The sequence below is a fragment of the Diceros bicornis genome, chromosome 31 (assembly GCF_020826845.1).
Source record: "Diceros bicornis minor isolate mBicDic1 chromosome 31, mDicBic1.mat.cur, whole genome shotgun sequence".
Taxonomy (NCBI): Eukaryota; Metazoa; Chordata; class Mammalia; order Perissodactyla; family Rhinocerotidae; genus Diceros; species Diceros bicornis.
In genome coordinates, this window is record NC_080770.1 from 6451830 (window position 1) to 6472818 (window position 20989).

Here is a 20989-nt window from a genome sequence, read left to right on the forward strand (position 1 = left end):
TCGTAATCTACCAAGGCATCTGGTTTTCTCAGAACATAGATTCAGTTCATTTGATGGCTTGCTGGCCTATGTCTCCATTTTGCTCTTTATTGACCACTCGCTAGAGCTGACTGACAGGTGTGGCCTTTCAAAAACAAGTGATCTGTAAACTCCAAAAAGTGATTGTGCACTGCCAACTGTGGGCTCCCGTGGGTCTAATCATGGGGTGTGCGCTTACGTGCGTGTGTGTGTGTGTGTGTGTGTGTGTGTGTGTGTGTGTGTGTGTGTTGGGGGTTGGGTCTCTGCAGGAAAGGATCTGAGGAAATAATCAGGGAAGTAGGAGACACGTCAGCTCTCAGCTCACAGAAGGCAGTGCTTAATTAGCGTCAATTAGCATAGTGAGATAGGAACCAGGCTCAGAGAATCCGAGGGAAGGTAGCGCCTGAAGGATTGGAGACAGCTCTGCGGAGAAAGTGGGCCTGGGGCTGGATGGAAATGGGCAGGAAGAGAAAACACTTCAGATAATACAGTCAAAGTTTCTAGAACTTTCTTCTTGTGCAGCAGGTGCCAGAAAAGGATTTTACTTAAATGCTTCTTACTAAGCACGTCGGCTAACGTCTGAGTATGTCCTCTGTACTAGGCGCAGTGCTGGTGCTTTGTGTGTGTCGCCTCATGGGGAACCTTAGGAGATGGGTGGTGGTGTTGCTCCCATTTTACAGATGAGGACACAGGCTTTGAGTGGTCACAGGAGCGGGTGGCAGAGCAGCAAGGGTGGGGCCCAGGCAGTTGGACAACAGAGCTGGGGCACCGTCAGCCCTGTGCTATCCTGATGCCCCCCAACCCTGCCCCAGATTCCGGGGATGGAAGCAAAGGAGCAGTTCTTATCTGGGTTCTAAATCTGTGTTCTTGCCACCCCCAGATTCTCTGGGGAGTGCCTGGAGAAATGAGGATAACGCTTCTTTTTTCTTTTACTTTAGACAGCACCTGACTTCCGAGAGACCTGACAGACACTGAGGGTAAGTCCTGTGCCGGAATCCAGTCTGGGGGATGCGTGCAGGTCGTCCTCAGGAGGAGCTGTAGGTGTTAACAGTCTTTGCAGGTCGGTTATCATGCTCTAGAAATAAAAGAGGCCAAGCTCTGATTTTTGGAAAATATAAGCAGTCCTTGTCTGTTCCCGGTGTCTCTTGGTTTTCTTGGTTTTCACAGGAAAGTGACACCTGGCTCCCTGCTGGCCCCCAGTTGGCAGCTGGGCAGCCTCAAGCAGGAGGCCTTGCTTCTGGAAGGGTGCGGCGTGGCAAGCTGGTCAGGGGGAGGGTGGTGAGGCTCCTCAAAACCACAGGAAGCACCTCTAGGGCCGGGCAGCCTCTGGGAAGACCCCTTGAGTCCACGTGGAAAGCAGGTGCTGGGCGGTGAGGGACTCGGGGAAAGGTGCAGCTGGCACGGGAGGTGGCTCTGTCAGCTGGCTGTAAAAAACACTTGACACGTGTTTCCAGAGAATGACGCTCAGCCTTTAGGAGTCACAATGACAAAGGCGTGAAGGTGGAATTGTCCCTTCTTCCTTGCACACGTGCTCGGGCAGCACTGCCCTGTACTGCCTTTTAAGGTTTCCCCTCATACAGTTGCCTCTCATTGCGTTGATGCGGGTGCATCTCCTCAGCCTGAATTCCAAAGCCCTCAGGGCCGGGTCCGCCTGCTGGTCCAGTCCTGTCTCCCGCTGTTGGTGCACGAGCATCCTAGCCAGGCATGATCCTCGCTCTCTGGCTGGCATTCCCCCCGCGTTTCAGACGCTGATAATACTCTTCCCTTCATCCGCAGGCAGGCCAGCTGCTGGTGCCTTTCCACAGCCAGGTGCCCTGGGGACTTTGTGGCTCAGGGACAGCTTAACCCCAGAGCTTGTGTTCAGTGCTCAGAGTGGGGATTCCTCCGTGTAGGGATTTTTCTTGGGTTTCTACCCAGTGTGTAGGGATTTTTCTCAGGTGACCCTTCATGACCCAGGAGTTGTCCTTTCTGAGGTTTTTCTGCTGTCCTCTTTTGTTCCAGGTCTTGGGCCAGTAGTGGCCAGTTAACCACTCTGTGATCGAGTTTGCTTAGAAACGCTGGCAGAGTGAAGGCAGATGAGTATGGGGTGGAAACGGCTCGGACCTTTCCTGGACTCCACCCTCCACACAGTTTCCACTGCCCTGTTCTCTGCTTGCTGTCGTCCTCCTATTCTTGGTTGATAGAGTTGAATGTTGTTGCTCTTACTTGAAGGAGAAGTGGGGGAGTTGGGTGAAGGCCCCCAAACTACCTCTCTTATGGAGCTGAGAAATTGGGGCCCAGAGAAGGCAGATTCGCTGAATCTAAGAGTCTCATCTCCCTTCTTTTTGTGTGTGTGTCATCTTTTATTGCATGTCTTCCCCAAAATCTATGGGTAGGAAGGGAAAATCCATCAGTAGGAAGGGAAAATTAGTCGCCAAGAAGGGCTGGCTTCTCCCAGGTCATCTAATTTGTTAAAGCTTATTTGGCTCTTCAGTCCCTAAGTCCCTGCTGAGTCCCCATTAGTTACCGTAACCAAGACTCTGCCATGGAAGGTTGCCACCCTGCCCTCTTCCTCTGCTGTCTCCTTGGTGATCCTGGAGGGGGGTGGATGTGGGCTTTTTTTTTTTTTTGTAAGTGCTGTGCCAGAGGCATAACCCAGGTCATCCCAGCAGCCCCTCATTGCTGCTTTTACCTCCTCATCCTGATTTGCCTACAGGCCGGAGAAGGGGTGGGGCTGCGCTATCCAAGGCTGCTCTAAGTACATTTCCACCAGCTGTGTGTGGAATGGAGCCAAACTCCACATGTGGCTGCTCCTCTCCTGAGCCACATCCTTCCCTGGCTGGGTCGTCGGAGGAAAATTCCATGATCCGGCTCTGCTGAGTCATGCTTAGTCTCTGAGGATACGTGTCACCTTTCGCACATCTGCCACCGGTCAGCCCAGGGTCTGGGAGAGGCTGCAGTTACTACGGAGTGATACTGCTCATCTCTTATACTTGTGCATCACTGTGTGCTTCTCCAAGTGCTTTTTTTTTTTTTTTTTTTTTGTGAGGAGGAGATCAGCCCTGTGCTAACATCTGCCATTCCTTCTCTTTTTTTTTTTTTTTGCTGAGAAACACTGGCCCTGGGCTAACATCCATGCCCATCTTCCTCCACTTTATACGGGACACCGCCACAGCATGGCTTGCCAAGCGGTGCGTTGGTGCGCGCCCAGGATCTGAACTGGCGAACCCCGGGCTGCTGCAGTGGAGCGCGCACACTTAACCGCTTGCACCACTGGGCCGGCCCCCTCCAAGTGCTTTTACTAACTAATGTGCTGTCTAGCAATATGAAATTTATTAATGTTACCTCACTAATAATAAATGTTTTATTTATTCTGGAAAACATTCCTCTCCTGTGGATGAGGAAACTGAGGTTCAGAGAGACTAAGTGACTTGGTGAGTTTCAGGTGAAGAGTGAGTGGCATGTCTGAGTGATTTTTGATGCCACACCCCACCCCTACCCCTGGGTTTTTGTGTAATGCCAAGATTGTTCAGAGTTACTTTGGTTGGGGAAAAAAAATTGATTTTCAATTTCTTAAAGTTACCAACTCAAAAATCTAGTTCTTCCTTTAAGGGCTAGTCTTTTAAGTTTAGCTTTTAAGTGCAGCCTACAAATCTTTCTGTTCTATTTATAATTCTAGAAAATTTTAACAATCAATTTGAAAGGGGCCTTTTGATTAATACTTGATCCCATTTGCAAACTTAACTCATTTGAAAATTTTAAATTGAATATGTAAATTATATTAAACTTCTTTTTTTTTTTTTAGTTTTTTTATTTCTTTCTTTTCCCCCAAAGCCCCAGTAGATAGTTGTCTGTCATAGCTGCATATCCTTCTAGTTGCTGTATGTGGGACGCGGCCTCAGCATGGCCAGAGAAGCAGTTCCTCTGTGCGTGCCCGGGATCTGAACCCTGGGCCACCAGCAGCGGAGCGTGCGCACTTAACCGCTAAGCCATGGGGCCGGCCCTCAACTTCCTTTAATTATTTTAATACTTCCAATTGTCTGATTAAAAAACGTCCCTAATACTTAAATAATTCCTGTAAATCTAATAAATTAAGCTAACTCTTAAATTTTCTTAAACATTCCAATACTGTTTTATGTTTTATTTTATTTTATTATTTTTTGTGTGTGTGAGGAAGATCAGCCCTGAGCTAACATCCATGCCAATCCTCCTCTTTTTGTTGGGGACGATTGGCCCTAGGCTAACATCTGTGCCCATCTTCCTCCACTTTATGTGGGACGTCGCCACAGCATGGCCTGACAGGTGGTGCATCGGTGCGTGCCCAGGATCTGAACCCGGGCCACCAGCAGCAGAGCGTGCGCGCACTTAACCGCTACGCCATGGGGCCGGCACCCTATGTTTAATTTTTTTTAACAGCTTTATTGAGGTATTTTTGGCATAATAAATGGCATATATTTGGGCCGGCCCAGTGGCTTAGCGGTTAAGTGCGCGTGCTCTGCTACTGGCGGCCCGGGTTCGGATCCCGGGCGCGCACTGACGCACCGCTTCTCCAGCCGTCCTGAGGCCGCGTCCCACATACAGCAACTAGAAGGATGTGCAACTATGACATACAACTATCTACTGGGGCTTTGGGGAAGGAAAAAAGGAGGAGGATTGGCAATAGATGTTAGCTCAGAGCCGTTCTTCCTCAGCAAAAAAAAAGAGGAGGATTAGCACAGATGTTAGCTCAGGGCTGTTCTCCCTCACAAAAATAAAAAAATAAATAATAAATTGCATATATTTAAAGTGTACAATGTATAAAATTTGACATATGTATACACTTGTGAAACCATAATCACAATTAAGAGAGTGAGCATATCCATGACTTCCAAAAGTGTCCTCGTGGCCTTTTGTAGTCCCTCCCTTCCACTCCTCTCTGCCTCCCCCAACCCCAAGTAACCACTGAACTGCTTTCTGTTACTGTAGATTAGTTTGCATTTTCTGGAATTTTACATAAGGGGAATCACATAGTCTGTATCCTTTTTTGTTTGGCTTCTTTCACTCAGCGTAATTATTTTGAGATTTGTTCATGTTGTTGTATGTATCAATAGCCTTTCCTTTTTATTGCTGAGTAGTATTCCATTATGTGGCTATCCCACGATTTGTTTCTGTTCACTTGTTGTTGGTTGTTTCCGTTTTTTCCAGTTTTTGGCAATTCTAAATAAAGCTGCTGTGAATGTTTGTGTACAAGTCTTTGTATGGATACATATTTCCTTTTCTCTCGGGCAGATGTGTAGGAGTGGAGTGGCTGGATCGTATGGCAGGTTTATGTTTAACTTAAACTCCCCAACTCTCTTCCAAAGTGGTTGTTGCATTTTATGTTCCCACCAGCAGTGTATGTGAGTTCCAGTCCCTCCACATCCTCAGCAACACTGGATGTGACTAGTCTTTTTAATTTTAGCCGTTCTAAAAGCTGTGTAGTGGGATCTTGTGGTTTCAGTTCGAATTGCCCTGGTGACTAATGATGTTGAGCATCTTTTCATGTGCTTGTTTGTCATCTGCCAATACCGATTTTATTTATTTATTTTTTTGTGAGGAAGATCAGCCTTGAGCTAACATCCGTCACCAATCCTCCTCTTTTTTGCTGAGGAACATTGGCCCTGGGCTAACATCCGTGCCCACCTCCCTCCACTTTACATGGGATGCTGCCACAGAATGGCCTGACAAGCGGTGCGTTGGTGCGCGCCCGGGATCCGAACCCCGGGACCGCAGCAGCGGAGCACGTGCACTTAACCACTACGCCACTGGGCCGGCCCCATGCCGGTACTGATTTTAAACTTAGTAAAATTCCTACTTAAAATCACAAGTCTAAACCAATTACTCAGTTACATATTTTAATTGGAATCTTGAGACTAACTTGTTACTCTGAACAGACCAAATTCCCTTGAACGTTAAAGTATAGAAAGTAACAGATAGAGATTTCTTAACACAAAATTATAAATGCTATGGTTTTTATTTTCTCAGGCATATTTATTCTTAATGCTGTATCTTCCTGGAATTCAAGAAGCTTACCTAATAAGGAAAATAATGATATGATCTCAAACTATAGTAAACTACTTTCCTAAGCAACTTTTGGAGTTTCTTTCTCAACTAGATGACATTTCTTTATAATTCAAGCGATTCCTCGCCAAGATGAAACTAGGTCTTGGCCTTTGAATCCAACTGCTAGGCAGACCCCTGATTCAGTGCCATTTTGCCCCCAAATGGGGATGGTCTCACAGCCCATGTGCCCTAGATTGAAGCATCCCATTGCCTAATCCTTCTCTTCTCATGGAACTCTGCACTTCTTCACCCAGGCTGCTATACCAGACCCAATTAATCTATTTAAGCCTTCATTTCTTATGCACTATGGCCACAAAATAGGTGGAATTAAAATACAAAATAGGTAGAATTTGGATTCTGCGTATTTCCCAAGGCTTTGTCTGACCATGGACTGGTTCTAAAATCATGCCAGTGACCCAGCAGTGTTTGAATTTGAGTCCCAGTCTTCTGGCATTTCCCCTATATCTTACATCTTTTCAAATGAAGAGAAAGGGTGTCTGGTGCTTAAGAGTTCTTGCTTTCTGATCAGGCTTGGTTACCAAGAAATTCTGGCACCTGGAACACGTGCCTTCCTTTTCCTGTTCTTTGGCTCACCCACCTGGAAATGGTGAGCACCCTGGCCTCTCTCTAACCTCCTAGTAGAGAGCTACTGATCTCTTCGGAAGGGCCATTGCCTTCAGATTCTTGTTGGAGATTTGGATTTTAGATGATAAACAGATGTGGACTTGCATTCCTGTCCTGGTCACTGGGTATAGCCTAGGGAAGCTTGTGGGTGGTGCGTGGGACTGGCTGAAAATTATTAATGCAATCTGACCTCTCCCTTGATGTCTGATGCTTATGTGGCCCCATGTGGGTAAGAGTGAAGATCTGTGGAGTTCCAAGAAAAGGAAATTTGAGAGGGTGACTGCCTTGGATTCCTGATCTGCAGTTTTAAATACAATCTCTCCTTACTTGTGGCTCTGAGTTCCCCCTTCATGTGGTGAAGGAGCACTGAGTGATTAATAGCATTTAAGAGTATATTAAATGATGGCAGTGACATCACTGAGTGACAGAATTTCTGTTCAAAGAGAGGAAAATGTGCTCTACCATAGGGCAGGGCATTAAATGGCAGGGGAACAGAAAAGAGTAAACCTAAAACTTAAAAAAAAAAATTGACATGGCAATTTCAATTCTAGAAATGTAACCTAAAGTATAATGAGGCAAGCACACAAACAATACTATGCTGTTCAGATCAGCATTTTTATAGTAGAAAATGGGAAACCACCAAAATGTACGTCAGAAAAGGATTGCTACATATGCAGTCTGTTCAGTGTCATACGAGGAAGCTTTAAAAATAGCCCATGTACCCTAATCAAACTGTCACTCTAAATTTATTACCACAGAACAAGAGCCATGATGCTTTTACACAAGAAAGGTACATTATAAAAAAAAATGTGTAACATCTCATTTTTGGTTATTTTGGAATGCTATACCAAAAGTTTTTTTCTGCATGTTGGAATTATAAAATTGTGTGTTCAAAAAATTTTTTTTTGCTGTGTCTTAATTTTAAATAATCAGGTTTTTTTAAAAAAAGTAAAGCATGCAATTTATAACACTACTTGGGGCTTAAGATCAGGTACAAGGTATTTAACTATCAGAGTTCTTCTGTTTTACTCCTCTTCTCCAAAAAATTCTTTGAAGGGATGAAAACCTTTTTATAAATGCCATATGAGATATACATTCCTGGGGCATGAGGGAGTAAGATATTCCTCGATAAAAGAAATGAGAAAACTGGCATTAACTGACATAATCAACTTTTTCAGAACTCTGGAAATTAACCAAAGGCTTGCAGCAATCCAAGGAATATTTATTCAAGAAAAATGCCTGAATTTGTTTTCGAGAAAATATGGGGGGCCAGCCCGGTGGCGCAAGTGGTTAAATGCGCGCACTCCGCTTTGGCGGCCTGGGGTTCGCCGGTTCGGATCCCGGGCGCGCAGCGACACACTGCTTGTCAAGCCATGCTGTGGCGGCATCCCATATAAAGTGGAGGAAGATGGGCATGGATGTTAGCCCAGGGCCAATCTTCCTCAGCAAAAAGAGGAGGATTGGCAGATGTTAGCTCAGGGCCGATCTTCCTCACACGCACAAAAAATATTATGAGGCATGCAAAGAAACGAAGAATGGCACATACACAGGAAAAGAAGCAATCAATAGAAACTGTCCCTGAGGAAGCTCAGACTCCAGACTTCATAGACAAAGACTTTAAAGCAGCTCTTTTAAAATATGTCTAAAGAACTAAAAGAAAGTATGAGAACAGTGCCTCACCAAATTGAGATGATCAATAAGTGATAGAAATTACAAAAATAACCAAAAAGAAATTCTGGAGTTGAAAAGTACAATAACTGAAATGAGAAAGTCACTAGAGGGGCTCAGCATCAGAGTTGAGCAGGCAGAAGAAAAAATAAACAAGCTTGAAGATAGGTCAATTGAGATTATCCAGTCTGAGGAACAGAGAGAAAAAAGAATGAAGGAAAATGAGCAGAGCCTCAGATACTTGTAGAACACCATCAAGCCTATCAACATACACATAATGGGAGTCCTAGAAGGAAAGGATAGAGAGAAGGGAACAGAATGAATATTTGAAGAAATAATGGCCAAAAACTTCCGAAATTTGATGAAAGACAATAATTTACAGACTCAAGAAGCTCGTGAACTCCAAGTAGGATAAACTCAAAGAGATCCACACCTAGACATACCATAATCAAAGAAAGAATCTTGAAAGCAGCAAGAGATAAGCAACTCATCATGTACAAGTAGTCTTTGATAACATTAAGAGCCCATTTCTCCTTGGAAACCATGGAGTCCAGAAGGCGGTGGGATGAACATAGATGCCATATGAGGCAAAACCTTCAACTGTATTTGACCTTTGAGTCTTAGATGGCTCTGATGTCTTCCATCTTCACGGATATGTCAGTTTTGTCCCTAAATAACAATTACTGACACTCCTTTCATACTTGACCTGCAGGAACTTGGTCTTTTACCAAGTTCCCCTCCCCAAGTATTTCTAGAAATACCTAAGGAAGGCTTATTATGTATTCCATCAAGCCTGGGACATAGTAGTGGCTCAAAAAAAAACATTTGTTAAATGAATGAAATCTACCTGGGTTGCTTATTTCCTTGGCCAGCTGTCTGTCCACTCCTCTCTTCTGCATGTCACCAGTTTCTCCCAGCCCCAGGGCTGTTGCCTCTCTCTTCATACTGTTTTGCCGTAAACATGCAAATAGACCTGTCTCATAACTTCTCAAAGTACACCTTTTAAAAATATTGCTAACATTTTACAAAATTTTACTGAATGCTCGGGTATAGCAGAATGGAATTATAATACAGAAAGACAAGTTTTGTCCCCAAAGGTGAATTCGACATTCACCTCAAGAGAAATAGGGCTGGCCCAGTGGCTTAGTGGTTAAGTTGGTATGCTCCGCTTTGGTGGCCGGGGGTTCACAGATTCGGATTCTGGGCATGAACCCACGCACCGCTTATCAAGCCATGCTGTGGCAGGCATCCCACATATAAAGTAGAGGAAGATGGGCACAGATGTTAGCCCAGGGCCAATCTTCCTCAGCAACAAGAGGAGCATTGGCAACGGATGTTAGCTCAGGGCTAGTCTTCCTCATAAAAAAAAAAAAAAAAAAACTGCCATAACCTAATAAGGGCAGCCTCTCCCCTACCCATCAGCCATCAAAGTTTCAACAAATTTTGGGGTCTCATCTCAGCTAGCTTACTCCAGGATACCATAGAGCCAACTGCTGATGTTCTATTGCCTTTGTTTTTGATAATATTCCTTATATGTGTATAGCACTGTATCATTTTATTATTCATTGGACATTCTCACTGGGACAGGTTAAGGTGGTGGTTTAGTTGTTTATGGATGATGGACCAGAGGTTCAGAGGGTTCAGTGACTCATCCAGCTCCACCGGTGAGAGAGAGCTGAGCTTTGAAAGCAGCTGTTCCAGTTCCTGGGCTCGGGTTCTTCCTGCTGTTCACAGGGTGTTAGAATGCGACATCTCAGTGTCACTGTGCACAGGGCGGAAAAGACCAACCCAAACCTCTCCGTCTTTCCTACTTAAATTAATCTCTTGAGAGGTGTTTGCAGCTTCTGTCACCAGAATTGTCACTTGTCACTATTTGTTGTCCCTTGGGCTTGTGGCCAGTTGGGAGTCTTCACTCAGGGCAGAGTTCTCCCTGCCGTGTTGCCTGAGGCCGATTCAGTAAGAACTTAAGGTTTTCCTCGGCCTCTCTGGCTTTTGACTATCCCATTCCAGCGGGTTGCAAAACACATTTGTGTTTTTGCTGACCTGGGCCATCTTTCCATCCTTTTTTACTTCTGAAATTCTTAAATGGCAATTTTAATATTTGGCAGAATAAATTCCCCATGATCTAATCCTGAGTTTTCACAACTGACTGAATGGTTTAAGAAGGGCAAAAGTTATTCCTGTGCAGTATTCCAAGAAATTGTTCGTTCTTTCCTCAAGCATTTACTGTGCATCTGTGGCAGGCACAGCTCTTTACTGGGTGCTGTACAGCTTCAAGAGGATCTGACGATGTGGCCCTTGCCCTCGGGCCCTTATCCTATGGTTGGGGTGGGAAGGAATGCATGCTCAAGTAGTGACTAGTTAATAAGGAATAGTCATAATTGCCTTTTACTGAGTACTGTTTCTGTGCCAGGTAAGATGCTAACTGCAAAAATGAATGCAGAAAATTACCAGGGAGGGGGCTGAGAGTAGGGCTCTGGAGTCAGGGGTCAGGGGTGGAGTTCAAGCTTAGCTTTCTACCAGCCCTGTCATTTCTGGCAAGTTCCTAAGCTTCTTTGAGCCTTGATTTCCTCATCTAAAATAGGGGCAATAAGACCTTCCTCACGGGGCTGTTGGGGGGATTAAATGAAATAACTTATGTAAAGTGGCACCCAGTGGACACGTCATAGCTATGGCTCTGTTAATGGTACCAGTGGAGAACAGTTACAGGAGAGCTCACTGTGGAGAGAACACGTGAGTCCAAGGGCCTGTGAGCTGAGGGGACTGTGTCAGGTGGGTGGCTACTCAGGAAGGACTTCTTAGGAGAGCTGGCCCTTGAATGAGGTGTCATATTTGGGTTGGTGGAGAGGAGGGGATGGCACCCAGACAGTAGCACATGGAGCAAATCATGGCAATGAGAAAAGCCAGGCGTTGGGTAAAGGGTGATGCCCCAGCCTCACTGGCCGGAGGAAGGCGATGGAAGCTCCACGAGGATGAAGATTTGCATCTGCTGTGTTTGCTGCTGAACCCACAGGAGCCTGGTGCTTAGGAAATCTTGTTGGAAGAATGGATGCTGTTGGGGAGTAGTGAGCGTGAGTGCCGGGAGATGCATTCTGTGAATGTCCAGCTGCGAGTTAGGATTTGAGACAATGAGAATTCTCTGAGATGCTTGAGCCTGCGACCACCCACAGGTGAATGGGGTTTGAAAGACTCTTCTGGAAGAGTCTTTCTGGCTGACCTGGGATGGGGAGAGTCAGGTCAGAGTGGAGGACTAGCCCTGAGAGGCAGTTCTTGCAATTTGGACGTGTAGTCATTGACGCAGGTGTGGAGCAGGGAGGGGGTGGTGATGGGAAGGAAGAAGCAATTACCAATTGCTACAGGAGAAAAGGTGTCCTGGGGTGAAGCGGAGAGAGGACGAGGAGAGCTCTGATTGCAGTGCTGCCTCCATCCTGAAATGCAGAGCTGGAAAAGCAACCTAATTCATGTAGCTGGATGACCTGAGGTCAGGAGAAAAGTGGAGAGGCATAGGAATAGGGAATTGGGATGGGGTGTGTGGGGGATCAGAATTGGCTACCTCAAAATATGTCTCTTTACCCTGATTATTTTCTCTGAAAGACAGAAATTTTGAGCCCCCCCCCCCCCCCCACTAACTGCCTAAAAGAATTTAACTCTGGGTATGGATAGACTGGGAGGGTCCTTGCTAAGCCAATTCCAAGTAAAAGTACAAGTTATCCTTTGTAAGACACATTTACATTTATAAGGGAAATTTCCATTTATAAAGGTATCTCCCTCTCTGTACTAGGAAGACATAAGGGATGACCTTATGTCTAGAAACTCTTATCGGTGCAGAAGGTGAGGACTTAAATCTGCATACTCTTGTTTACTGTGCTTTCTGGTAATCTCCCATAGCTGGCTCCCCCCGACTCCCAACATCCTCCTTTGTCTACCTGAATATGCTATTTAAGGTGAAAACTTCCACCATTTATCGAGATACTCAGTTACCCAGTGGGTCTCTCCCATGTATACATGTTATAAAGCTTTGTTTGATTTTCTCCTGCTATTCGGTCTCATGTCAATTTAATTTGTAGCCCAGCCAGAAAGGACCCAGAGTGGGTAGAGGATGTCTTCCACACCTTCAGCCATCTTGAGAGATGGGCTATTAAGCCCAACTCACAATTTCCTGAGAAAATTGAGTTTGCTTGAGACCAGAACAGTCAGTCCTGAGACCTTACCTGGAGAAAACCTTATCCTGAGAGGAGAGAGGTCAAGCTGAGTCCTAAGATTCCCCAGCTGATTTCCCCAGCTCTTGCCTCTCAGGGCCTTCCCTTTCCTCCAGTTTTCGGGCTCAGAGCCCCTTCCTGCTTCGTTAGGTCGGGCTGGAAGGGCTAACAGGAGAGAAACACCTTCTGAGTACTGGGCACCTTCCCTTTCCTTCCAGGACAGGATGAGTGGGAGTTGAAATTGCCTGCACACGGATTTACTCTGAACAAAACAATGTATTGTAGATGAGTTTGTATTTGTAGATGTTAGATTTGAGAAGTTTTGGTTTTTTCTTGTATTTTTTAGGTGCATGGCGAGGAAGACTTTTTGGAGAGAGGGATTCTCCTAGCATACTCAGAATATGAATGTATAACTCTGGTTTCTGGTTTTCCCCCAAGTGCTTGGTTTTCATGGTTCTGTGCTAAGCCTTTGGAAGGGCATTTGGTTAGCTGCATAGGCAGGTGGGGGCACCTGCTGACAAGAGAGGAAGCACGCTGAGATTGAAGTCACAAGTGAAGGGGTGGTGTGCTTTATCTTCTAAGAAGAGATCCAAGTCTAGTCATGTGGCTGCCCTCTCTGGTTTTTTTTTTTTTTTTTTTTTTACAGCTCTGAGTCATTTTTCTTTCCCCTCATGGTTGGCCTCTCCACCTGGAGGGAACACACAACTTAAAGAGGCTTTTCCCCCCAGGGGGTGGGTGGAGGGCAAATTCAGCCATTGCTAGCAGATGTATGGCCCCAGAAGGACATTCTAGCCACTGCCTCTTTGAGATTTTTGTCCCAGATCAGCCAGCCCAGCTGAGTAAGTGCAAGGGTCCAGTCATTGATGGGATCCCAGCCAGGGTTCTCTGATGGTGTTTTTTACCTACAACAGTTCTGACATTAAACGCGTAGTATTTTTCCCAATACCAACAGATTCTCCCACTCTCTGAAACCAACTGGGTGTCCTACAATTTAAATCAGTTCTGACACTAACCACCCAGAGTTAGTGCAGATGCCAGTCACAAGTCCCTGGTTGCCACCTATATTTCTGACCAACCAGCTATAAATAGGGGATTCCCACAACCCCTCCTTAGGTTTGATAATTTGCTATAATGGCTCACAGAACTCAGGGAAACACTTGACTTCTGATTACTGATTTATTATAAAGGATACAAATGAACAGCCAGATGAAGAGGTGCTTTGGGTGAGGTCTGGAAGGATCCTGAGCACAGGATCTTCTGCCCCTGTGGACTTGGGGCATGTCACCCTCCCGGCACCTGGATGTGTTCACCAACCCGAAAATTCTCTGAACCCTGCTGTTTAGGGTATTTGTGGAGGTTCCATTACGTAGGCATGATGGGCCATTGGTGATTAGCTCAATCTCCAGCCCCTCTCCCCTCCCTGGAGGTACAGGGGTGGGGCTGAAAGTTCCAGCCTTCTGATCACATGGTTAGTTCCTCTGGCAACCAGCCCCCATCCTGAAGCTATCTAGGGGCCCACCAAGAGTCATCGTATTAGCATAAACTCAGGTGTGGTTGAAAGGGGCTTATTATGAATAACAAAAGATGCTCCTCACACCTCTATCACTAAGAAAATTCCAAGAATTTTAGAAGCTCTTGTGCAGAAACCTGGAACAAAGACCAAATATATATTTCTTATTATATCACAGTATCACAGGGTCTTTGTGGGATTCTAGGCTTGGATGGGCTGGAGTTCTACCCTTGCTGTGAAATCATTTGAGATGATGGAGTGCCTTCCACCCTGAAGACAGGTCTAGTGGACAGTTACTGATAAGGCAAAGGAAGCAGAGGTGTGACCCAGGTAACTGCCTTAGAGGCACTACCCACGGACCTACTAGAGTCGTATAACAGGTTACCAAGTGGTAACCCAAGGGTTTAGGGCTGAATGTTTAAAAAAAAAAAAAAAAATTGTGTATTTTAGCTAGTAATACTCTCACCTGATACAAACATTTATGTGTATAAAAGTCTCCTTTTGTTTTTTCTCTCTCTCCTGTCTCCCCTCCCACCCGCCCCCCAGTTCTGCTCCCTAGAGGCCACCTCTGGTTAGAGTATCTTGTCTATCCTTTTAGAGATGATGTGTCCATTCAAAATATAAATATATTTCTCTTCTTTTTTCCTCCTACACCCTCTCTCTGCTCTGTGCCCTTTCACTTATCAATTTATCTTAGAGATCTTCCCATATCAGTACAGAGATGTGTGCCTCTTTAACAGCTGTGTGGCATTCCATAGTTTTTCTGTCATATGTTTATTGCAAAATATATCACAAAAGACATATTTAAAACATACGTGTATACATACACACACACATTGAAACAGAATAATAAAGTGAACATCTGTGTTCCCATCCCCCAGGTTAGGCAATAAAATTAGGAATATATAAGCCCCCTTTGTGCCCTCCCCAGTTGAAGCCCCTTACCCCCACAGCTGTTCTGACTTTTGTGATAATCATTCTCTTGATTTTCTCGATAGTTTTACCAGCTATGAACAATCTCTAAATAACTTATTGTTTAGTTTTGCCTGGTTTTGAACATCATAGACGTGGAGTCATCCTGTAGACCTCTGTGACTGTGCTCGGCGTTACATCTGTGATTCATCTATATGGATGCACAGAGCTCCATTCATCTTCACTGCTGTGTAGCTCGCTGTATGAATGTGCTACATCTATTTATCCTTTCTACTGCTAAGAAGCCTTTGGGCTGCTTCTGTGTTTGCTCTTAGGAACAACACTGCTGAGAACATTCTTCTACATGGCTCCTGGTGTGCATGAGCAACAGTTTCTCCAGGGTATAAACTAGGAGTGGAATTGCTGGCATGTGAAACTCTTTTCTAATGTGGTTGTACTAATTTACCCTTCTTCCCGCCAGCAGTATAGAGCACTGAGTGTTTTCTGATCACCCACATGGTGGGAATTTGGACTGCAAATCTGTGAGGGCTATTTTTGATAACTTTTTTTTTTAATTTTATTTATTGTTTTTTGCCCCCAAAGCCCCAGTAGATAGTTGTATGTCATAGGTGCACATCCTTCTAGTTGCTGTATGTGGGACGTGGCCTCAGCATGGCCGGAGAAGCGGTGCGTCAGTGCGGACCCGGGATCCGAACCCGGGCCGCCAGCAGCGGAGCGCATGCACTTAACCGCTAAGCCATGGGGCCTGCCCTATTTTTGATAACTTCTTGGGGTGGGTTTTTTGTTTCTCCAGCTGCTCAGTGACAAGGATTGAGACGCTTGATTTTTCTTGCAGGTGGCTCTTCGGAGTGAGGAGAGGTAGATCAGGTTTATTTCTGCTTTACTCTTACTCTGGGGAAGTAGCCTTTGGAAGTCCCAGCTTCACTGGAGGCAAGGTCTCCTTAGATTTCCCACCTTGGGTGGACTCTGGGCTGTGCCGCTGTGCCCTTTGAGGCTTTGAAAGCTGAAGCTCAGGTTTGTTTGGTTCTGCAAGTGCCTTCAGGGCACAAGTTTCAGTGTTTACTTGTCTCTCTGGGTTTCTGTCTCTGCTTAGATTTTGGCCTGAGTGTTCCTTGTTTTCTTGCTAACTTGTCTATGCTTTTAAGAAAAAAAATTTTAAAAATATATAAGTATTTACATATATACATACTTAGACGTATTTTATTCAGCATTTTTAGTTGTTTTCAGCAGGAGGGATGGATGGTTATCTAGCCCAGCTAGAAAAACTCTTGTTTAACTTTAAAGTAGTGCTTTTGAGATGAGGTTCTTGCCTCCCTGGGGATATGCCTTCCATTCTCACTTTAGAATAAGACCGCCAGCAGCACAGTGAGGTTATGCAGGCAGTCTGGGCCACTCCCCCAGAACTGTAGTGCTTTGATGCTTGGGTTGGGCCTGGAAATCTCACTCACTCATTTCACACTCACTGATTTGTCCCAGAAGGCCACTTTGTGAATTTGTAATGGAACATGGAATCCCTGGGGTCTGCCCCTTCTAGTTTTAAAGACCCGTGCTTGGCCCATCTGTACCAAGGGAGTCTTGCTGGGGGCTAGGTCCACTTAGCATTCACTCTATAGATAGAGTTGCTTGGAGAACTGGAATAGCACAGGCAATTAATAATACATGTCTTAAGGGATTTTAGAATGGTATTGTCCTATTTCAGACCCTGGTCTCCCTTGTCTTTGGTTGCAGAGTCTTACTTTCACATAGTTCTTTTTCCAAATATTTTGCCCTTTTGATTTCTGAAATTTCCCTAATTCTCACATATTTTGCATTCCTGGGGAGACTGTTGTGAATAACCCATTGTCATTCTGCTACTGCCAAGTTGATCTTGGTAGGTGTTAATTTCAGGCTGGCCTGATTCTTGTTTGTTTTTGTTTTTTTAAAAACTCTTTTTATATTGTTCTGTTGTCTGAATACCAAAAAGGCTCCTTATTTTTTTTTCCTTTTTTCTTATTGTGGTAAAATACACTTAACATCAAATTTACCATCTTAACTGTTTTTAAGTATAAAGTTCAGTGGTATTAAGTACGTTCACATTGTTGTGCAACTGTCACCACCATCCCTCCCCATAACTCTTTTCACCTTGTAAAATTGAAACTCTGTCCCTATTAAACAACTTCCATTCTCACCTTTCCCCAGGCCTTGGCAACCACCGTTGTACTTTCTGTCTTTTCATGTGCATATTGGCCATTCATATATCTTGTTTGAAGAAATGTCTATTCAAGTTCTGCCCATTTTTGAATTGTTTGTTTTTTTTGTTGTTGAGTTTTAGGCGTTCTCTATATATTCTGCCTATTAATCCCTTATCAGATATATGATTTGCAAATATTTTCTCCCATTCTGTTAGTTGCCTTTTGTTGTTTTGGTGAGGGAGATTGGCCATGAGTCAACATCTGTTGCCAATCTTCCTCTTTTTGCTGAGGAAGATTGGCCCTGAGCTAACATCTGTGCCCATCTTCCTCTATTTTATGTATGGAACGCTGCCACAGCATGGCTTGACAAGCGGTGCTGTGCGTCGGTGCGTGCCCGGGATCCGAACCTGTGAACCCTCGGGCCGCCAAAGTGGAGCGCGCGCATTTAACAGCTATGCCACCTGGTCGGTCCCCGTTTATTAGTTCTAACAGCTTTTTTTGTGGAATCGTTCAGGTTTTCTGCATATAACATCATATCCTCTGCAAACAGAGATAATTTTACTTCTTTCCAATTTGGATGCCTTTGCTTTCTTTTTCTTCTCTAATTACTCTGGCTAGAACTTCCAGTACTGGGGACCAGCCCCATGGCGTAGTGGTTAAGCGCGCGCTCCGCTGCTGACGGCCCGGGTTCGGAACCCCGGGTGCGCACCGATGCACCGCTTGTCAGGCCATGCTGTGGTGGCATCCCATATAAAGTGGAGGAAGATGGGCACAGATGTTAGCTCAGGGTCAGTCTTCCTGGGCAAAAAGAGGAGGATTGGCATGGATGTTAGCTCAGGGCTGATCCTCCTCACAAAACTAACTAACTAACTAAATAAACAAATAAACAAACAAATAAATAACTTCCAGTACTATGTTGAACAGAAGTGGTGAAAGCAGGAATCCTTGCCTTGTTCCTGATCTTAGAGGAAAAGCTTTCAGTCTTTCACCATTGATTATTATGTTCACTGAGGGCTTTTCATATATATAGCTTTTATTATGTGGAGGAAGTTTCCTTCATTTCTTATTTTCTTGAGTGTTTGTATCCTGAAAGGGTGTTGAATTTTGTTAAATGCTTTTTCTGCATCAATTGAGATGATCCTTTTTTTTCTCTCCTCATTTTGTTGATGTGACATATTACATTGATCTCTTTTCATATGTTAACACTCCTTGCATTCCAGAATAAATCCCAGTAGGTCGTAGTGTATAATCCTTTTAATATGCTGCTGAATTTTGTTGGCTAGTATTTTTTTGAGGATTTTTGCATCAGTGTTCATAAGGGATATTGATCTGTAGTTTTCTTTTCTTGTAGTGTCTTTGTCTGGATTTGGTATCAGGGCTCTGCTGGCCTCATAGAATGAGTTAGAAAATGTTCCCTCCTCTTTAATTTTTTTGAAAAGTTTGAGAAGCATTGGTATTAGTTCTTTAAATGTTTTGTAGAATTCACCAGTGAAGCCATCGGGTCCAGGGCTTTTCTTTGTTGGGAGATTTTTGATTACTGATTCAATCTCTTTACTAGTTATAGGTCTATTCAGATTTTCTACTTCTCTGTGATTTAGTCTTGGTAGATTTTGTTTCTAGGAATTTGTCCATTTCATCTAGGTTGTCCAATTTGTTGGGGCACAATTGTTCATAGTTATCTTTTATAATCCTTTTAATTTCTGTAGAATCAGTAGTAATGTCCCCACTTTCATTTCTGATTTAGTAATTTGAGTCTTCTCTCTTTTTCTCTTAGTCTATCTAGCTAAAGCTTTGTCAATTTTGTTTATTTTTTCTAAGAACCAACTTTAGATTTTATTGATTTTTCTCTACTGTTTTTCTATTCTCTGTTTCATTGATCTCTGCACTTAATCTTTATTATTTCTTTCCTTCTGCTTGCTTTGGGTTTAGTTTGTTCTTTTTCTAGTTCCTTAAGTTGTAAAATTAGGTTGTTGATTTGAGATCTTTTTTTTTTTTTTGTGAAGAAGATCAGCCCTGAGCTAACATCTGATACCAATCCTCTTCTTTTTGCTGAGGAAGATTGGCCCTGAGCTAACATCCATGCCCACCTTCCTCTACTTTATATGGGACACTGCCACAGTACGGCTCCATAAGCAGTGCATAGGTGCACTCGCACACTCCCAGGATCCGAACTGGCGAACCCCGGGCCGCCGTAGTGGAGCTCGTGCACTTCACTGCTTGTGCCACCAGGCCGGCCCCGAGATCTTTCTTGTTTTTTAATGTAAGTGTTTATAGCTATAAATTTCCCTCTTAGCACTGCTTTCACTGAGTCCCTTAAGTTTTGGTATGTTGTGTTTTTGTTTTCATTTGTCTCTAAGTATTTTCTTATTTCCCTTGTGATTTCTTCTTTGATCCATTGGTTGTTTAAAAATGTGTTCTTTAATTTCCACAAATTTCTGAGTTTTCCAGTTTTCCTTTTGTTATTCATTTCTAACTTCATCCTGTTGGCGTCAGAGAAGACACTATGTATGATATCTATCTTTTTAAATCTGTTGAGACTTAATTTGTGGCCTAACATGTGGTCTATCCTGGAAAATTTCCCATGTGCACTTGAGAAGAGTATGTATTCTGTCATTGTTGGATAGAGGGTTCTGTATATGTCTGTTAGATCTAGTTGGTTTATTGTGTTGTGTAAGTCCTCTCTTTCCTTTCTTATCTTCTGTCTGGTTGTTCTATCCATTATTGTGAGTAGGGTATTTTTTTGTTTTTTTTCCTCTCTCTCCTCTTTTTTTTTTGGTGAGGGAGATCAGCCCTGAGCTAACATCCATGCTAATCCTCCTCTTTTTGCTGAGGAAGACCGGCTCTGAGCTAACATCTATTGGCAATCCTCCTCCTTTTTTTTTTTCCCCAAAGCCCCAGTAGATAGTCGTATGTCATAGTGGCACATCCTTCTAGTTGCTGTATGTGGGACGCGGCCTCAGCATGGCCGGAGAAGCGGTGCGTCGGTGCGCGCCCAGGATCCGAACCCGGGCCGCCAGTAGTGGAGTGCGCGCACTTAACCGCTAAGCCACCGGGCCGGCCTGTGAGTAGGGTATTAAGGTCTCTAATTATTGTAGAACTGTCTGCGTCTCCCTTCAATTCTGTCAGTTTTTGCTTAATATATTTTGATGGTCTGTCATTAGGTGTGTAAAATTATATAATTGTTGTTTTCTTGCTATATTGGACTTTTAATTAATATGTAATGTCCTTCTTTGTCTCTTGTAACATTTTCTGATTTAAAGTCTGTTTTCTCTGATATTGGTATAGCTGCTTCTGCTCTCTTTTGGTTACTATTTGTATGGAATATCTTTTTCTGTCCAGTCACTTTCAATTTGTTTGTGTCTTTGGATCTCAGATCAGTCTCTTGTAGACAGCATATAGTTGGATCATGTGTTTTTATCCATTCTGCCAATCTCTGTCTTTTGATTGGAGAGTTTAATCCATTTACATTTAAAGAAATTACTGATAAGGAGGGACTTAGCTTCTATCATTGTGCTATTTGTTTTCTACGTGCCTTGTAGCTTTTTTGTCCCTCATTTCCTGCATTACTGTTTTCTTTTGTGTTTAGTTGAAATTTTGTAGTGAAATATTTAAATTCCTTTCTCATTTCCTTTTGTGTGTATTTTATAGCTATTCTCTTTGTGGTTAGCATGGAGATTACATTTAACATCCTAAAGCTATAACACTCTAATTTGAATTTATACCAGCTTAACTTCAATAACATATAAAAACTGCTCCTTTACAGCTCTGTCCCCACCCCTTTCAGTTGTTAATGTCACAAGATTATG

General features: G+C 43.9%; 1 protein-coding gene across 4 annotated transcripts in view; it reads left to right on the forward strand.

The window, feature by feature from the left end:
* Window positions 1–20989, forward strand: part of PC (pyruvate carboxylase) — a 103772-nt gene that overhangs the window by 4024 nt on the left and 78759 nt on the right. For 3 of the 4 annotated variants that reach the window (XM_058526289.1, XM_058526288.1, XM_058526287.1), the window contains one exon: window positions 957–995. The gene's annotated coding sequence lies outside the window, so the exon portion shown is untranslated. Of the gene's footprint in view, window positions 1–956; window positions 996–11383; window positions 11541–20989 lie in introns of all 4 variants that reach the window. The other variant, XM_058526290.1, reaches the window with a different exon arrangement.